The sequence below is a fragment of the Sminthopsis crassicaudata genome, chromosome 1 (genome assembly GCF_048593235.1).
Source record: "Sminthopsis crassicaudata isolate SCR6 chromosome 1, ASM4859323v1, whole genome shotgun sequence".
In the NCBI taxonomy this organism is placed as follows: Eukaryota; Metazoa; Chordata; class Mammalia; order Dasyuromorphia; family Dasyuridae; genus Sminthopsis; species Sminthopsis crassicaudata.
The window spans coordinates 186,878,829-186,884,828 of NC_133617.1; positions in this window are offsets into that span (position 1 = coordinate 186,878,829).

Genomic DNA, 6,000 nt, shown 5'->3' on the forward strand with positions numbered 1-6,000 from the left:
TTATATAAATTATTTGAAAAAATAGGGGATGAAGGAGTCCTACCAAACTCCTTTTATGACACAGACATGGTACTGATACCTAAACGAGGTCGATCGAAAACTGAGAAAGAAAATTATAGAACAATTTCCTTAATGAATATTGATGCTAAAATCTTAAATAAGCTATTAGCAAAAAGATTTCAGAAAATCATCTCCCGGATAATACACTATGATCAAGTAGGATTTATTCTAGGAATGCAGGGCTGGTTTAATATTAGGAAAACTATTAATATAATTGACCATATTAATAATCAAATTAATAAGAACCATATGATCATCTCAATAGATGCAGAAAAAGCATTTGACAAAATCCAACATCCATTCCTACTAAAAACTCTTGAGAGTATAGGAATAAATGGACTATTCCTTAGAATAATCAGGAGCATATATTTAAGACCGTCAGTAAGCATAATATGCAATAGAAATAAACTGCAACCTTTCCCAGTAAGATCAGGAGTAAAATAAGTTTGCCCACTATCACCATTACTATTCAATATAGTACTAGAAACGCTAGCCTCGGCAATAAGAGCCGAGAAAGAGATTCAAGGAATTAGAGTAGGAAATGAGGAAATCAAACTATCACTTTTGGCAGATGACATGATGGTATACTTAGAGAACCCCAAAGACTCTGCTAAAAAGCTATTAGAAATAATTCAAAATTTCAGCAAAGTGGCAGGATACAAAATAAATCCACATAAATCCTCAGCATTCTTATATATCACCAACAAAATGCAACAGCAAGAGATACAAAGAGAAATTCCATTCCAAACAAATGTTGAGAGTATAAAGTATTTGGGAATCCATCTACCAAAGAATAGTTAGGAATTATATGAGAAAAATTACAAAACACTTGCCACAAAAATAAAGTCAGATTTAAATAATTAGAAAGACATTCAGTGCTCTTCGACAGGCCGAGCGAATATAATAAAGATGACAATACTCCCCAAACTAATCTATTTATTTAGTGCTATACCAATCAGACTCCCAAGAAACTATTTTAATGACCTAGAAAAAATAACAACAAAATTCATATGGAAGAATAAAAGGTCGAGAATTGCAAGGGAACTAATGAAAAAAAAGTCAGAGGAAGGTGGTCTAAGTGTACCTGATCTAAAGCTATATTATATAGCAGCAGTCACCAAAACCATTTGGTACTGGCTATGAAATAGAACGGTAGATCAGTGGAACAGATTAGATGCAAAGGACAAAAAAGAGTACATCTATAGCCATCTAATCTTTGACAAACCCAAAGATACCAACATTAGGGATAAAAATTCATTATTTGGAAAAAACTGTTGGGAAAACTGGAAATTAATATGGCAGAAATTAGATATGGATCCACACTTAACACCATATACCAAGATAAGATCAAAATGGGTTCATGATTTAGGCATAAATAATAAGATCATAAATAGATTAGAGGAACAGAGAATAGTCTACCTCTGAGAACTGTGGAGGAGGAAGGAATTTATGACCAGAGGAGAACTAGAGATCATTATTGATCACAAAATAGAAGATTTTGATTACATCAAACTGAAAAGTTTCTGTACAAACAATAGTAATGCAAATAAGATTAGAAGGGAAGTAACAAATTGGGAAAATATTTTTAAAACTAAAGGTTCTGACAAAGGTCTCATTTCCAAAATATATAGAGAACTGACCCTAATTTATAAGAAACCGAACCATTCTCCAATTGATAAATGGTCAAATATATGAACAGACAATTCTCAGATGAAGAAATTGAAACTATATCCACTCATATGAAAGAGTGTTCCAAATCACTACTGGTCAGAGAAATGCAAATTAAGACAACTCTGAGATACCACTACACACCTGTCAGATTGGCTAAGATGACAGGAACAAATAATGATGAATTTTGGAGGGGATGTGGGAAAACTAGGACACTAATACATTGCTGGTGGAGTTGTGAAAGAATCCAGCCATTCTGGAGAGCAATTTGGAACTATGCCCAAAAAGTTATCAAACTGTGCATACCCTTTGACCTAGCATTGCTGTTATTGTGCTTATACCCCAAAGAAATACTAAAGAGTGGAAAGAGACCTGTATGTGCCAAAATGTTTGTGGCAGCTCTTTTTGTTGTAGCTAGAAACTGGAAGATGAATGGATTTCCATCAATTGGAGAATGGTTGGGTAAATTATGGTATATGAAGGTTATGGAATATCATTGCTCTGTAAGAAATGACAAGTAGGAGGAATACAGAGAGGCTTGGAGAGACTTACTTCAACTGATGCTGAGTGAAATGAGCAGAACCAGAAGATCACTCTACACTGCAACAACAATACTGTCTGAGGATGTATTCTGATGGAAGTGGAAATCTTCAACATAAAGAAGAGCCAACTCACTCCCAGTTGATCAATGATGGACAGAGGTAGCTACACCCAGAGAAGGAACACTGGGAAGTGAATGTAAATTGTTAGCACTAATATCTGTCTGCCCAGGTTACATGTACCTTCGGAATCTAATGCTTATTGTGCAACAAGAAAATGGTATTTACACACATGTATTGTATCTAGGTTATATTGTAACACATGTAAAATATATTGGATTACCTGTCATCGGGGGGAGGGAGTGAAGGGAGGAGGGGATAATTTGGAAAAATGAATACAAGGGATAATATTATAAAAAATATATAATAATAAAAAAAAGAAAGGGGAAGCCACAGGTAACCATTGAGAACTTCTAAATTTAGTTCTCTATACCATTAATTTTCTAATTTTTGACAAAGATGCACTGGCTACAGCAGACAGGTTTTATAACCCACTGGAAGTACAGTGTCCAGTGTGAGCAGCTCCACTGTCTTTAGATAATTGCCAGGTGATATTGAGAGACCCAAAAAATGGTGAATGGATTGGACCAGATAGGTTAACTGCTTGGGGAAGAGCGTTTGCTTGTATGTCCACTGATGGAGAAGGAATCAGATGGTGCCTATGAGCCGTAATCGCCTTGTCCATCTGAGAGAGACGGAGCAGACCCTTGAAATGAAGGAGAAAACCTAAAAAACATCGGGTGATTCTGTTGATGACTGTGCCCACCACTGAAAGAACCTTCAGTTATGGCGTTTGACTCATGGACATTAAAAACTGTTGGACTTGAAAACCCTGGAATCATTGGATTCTCTGAGACATGATAAGAGTATTGTAGGGGCAGCTAGATGGTGCAGTGGATAGAGCACCAGCCTTGAATTCGGGAGGATCTGAGTTCAAATCTGTTCTCAGACACTTAACACTTCCTAGCTGTGTGACCCTGGGCAAGTCACTTAACCCCAGCCTCAGGGGGGGGAAAAAAAAAAAAAGACTATTGTAGGACTTGAAAGTCCTCAGGAATCATTGGATTCTCTGAGGCATCATAAGATTGTTACAGTACTTCAAAACTTGTGGGGATCATTGGATTCCCAAGACGTGAAACAATGGACAATAGATTGGTTTTGGACTATCTGTTGGTTGCTGAAGAAGGCATATGTGTGACTGATGTTTACATATCCTCCTTCTTGAAATCTTTTACGAAACCCTGTTGATTTATATTGTTTGTTATATCACTATTTGCATGTACAATTCATGTTTGTTACACCACATCCAGCCTGCACTGACTGTGGGGAGAGTCATCATTAACAGCTTCTGCAATATTGCTATGTGCTTGTATAATAGCTGCCATGCTGATGGGTTTGTGCATACTTGTCTCTAATTAGGCCCTTCAACCCAGAAACCCACTAGCAATCCCCTCTTCCCTTTGGTGCTTTTCATCTCCCTTCCTGAGATGTCAGGGAGGGTGTGATTATCTCCTTTTTAGTGCTTTCATCTCCCCTCCTGAGAAGTCAGGGGGTGCGTGATCACCTCCTTTTTGGGGTTCTCACTTCCCTGAAAAGTCAGGGATGGCACGACCACTTGTGGTCTAAAACAAAAGAAAGTGGGAGATGTAAAGGGCTAGAACTGAGCAATGCACTTGGATTAATGAAGCACATGAGACTAATTGCCAATTGGATAGTTCCCTATTAACTTGTTTGAAGGTTGACCCTCCCCAGCTGTTCTGTGCTGACTTGATTGGTGGGACAAAGAGGGGGAAGTGACCTGTGTGGGGGGAGTAGGAGGAGGAAATTGAGACATTCTCTCGTGGAGGTTGAGAGAGGAAGGTGGTGTGGAGATTACTAGATTTAATCCCCTGATGGCTACCTCAAGAGACCAAGAATAAAGATTTTTGGTGATCCTGACTCTGGCTAATTTCTAGGAAAACAGAGTTCCAGCATATGATATTCTTGATTAAGTATCATTCTCAGATTGGAGAAGGAATTGGGGAAGAGATTTCCTGGGTAGAGAGAAATAAAACTAACATTAAAGAAAAGACAGCATGATATTGTGGCTAGAGTAAGTTAAATTTAGTAAATTGTCACCAAATAGCATGGCTTTACATCAGGCGGTAGAGATCTGGATGGAAGGATTCATAATAGGAAACAGGAGCACCACAGCAGAAAGGTGAATGTTAATCTGTAGTTAATAAAACTTAAATATGTAAGGATCTTTAGAGAAAGAATAATCCAATTAAAAGTGTTTTATGTATAAAGAAACTAAGGCCCCAAAAGTTGTGTAAATTATCCAATGTCACCCTGATACTAAGCTGTACAATAGACATTCACATCCAGATTGTGCAAATCAAAAGCCATTACTTTTTATACTAAATTACATATCAGCAGGCCAAATGCATCTACATGAAACACAGAAGAGTATTGCACTTGAGAAAATATGCCATAATCTAATTAGCCTTTATACATGAATCACAAATATACTTCCAAAATGTGTGTCTGGTAAACCAGCTTAACAAATATCTCCTAAATGTTCTTCTTGCTTCCAAAATCTATATTCTCTAATCTATCTTCCATACTGCTAAAGTGTTTTATTAAAGCACAAATTTGACTCTGTCACACCCTATTCAAGCTTGAGAGATTATCTGTGTGTTGTTTCTAGGATTAAATTTGGCACCTGGTATTCTTCAAAATATAGTACTCATGACACAACAATCAAAGACTACAGCAATCTAGTAATTGGTAAACCCCTAAACTCTAGTTTCTGAAATAAGAACTCACTATTTGACAAAAATTGATGAGAAAACTGGAAAATAATATGTCAGAAACTCAGTGTAGACCTACATCTCACACCCCATATGAAAATAAGGTCGAAATGGATACATGATTTGGGTATAAAGGATTATATCATAAATAAATTAAGAAAACGGGGCGGGGATAATTTATTTATCAGACTTTTGGAGACTGGAGGAATTTATGACCAAAGAAGAACATTATGAAAGGCAAAATGGACAACTTTGATTACTTTAAATTAAACTATTTTTGCACAACAATGTTCATTGCAGCCTTTTTTGTAGTGGCAAGAAACTGGAAACTAACTAGATGTCCGTCCATCAATTGGAGAATGACAATTATTTATGGCATAAGAATGTTATGGAATATTATTGTTCTATAAGAAATGCTCAGCAAGATGATTTCAGAGAGAGGCCTGGAGAGACTTACATGAATTAATGCTAAGTGAAATGAGGAGAATGAGTATCATTGTACACAGCAACAACAAGATTACATGAAGATCGATTTTGACAGATTTGACTCTTTTCAACAATGAAATGACTGAGGCTAGTTCCAATGGTCTTATGATGGAGAGAGTCATCTACACTCAGAGAGAGTGTAGGAACTGAGTATGGATCACAACATACCATTTTCACTCTTTTATTTGTTTGCATTTTTTCTTTGTCATTTTTTTCATTTTTTGATGTGATTTTTTTTGTGCAGCATGATAATTGTATAAATATGTACATATATATGTATACATGTATATATATTGGATTTAACACATATTTTAACATGTTTAACATATATTCAATTACTTGCCATTTAGGGAAGTGGGTGGGAAGAGGGGAGAAAAAAATTGTAAAACAAGGTT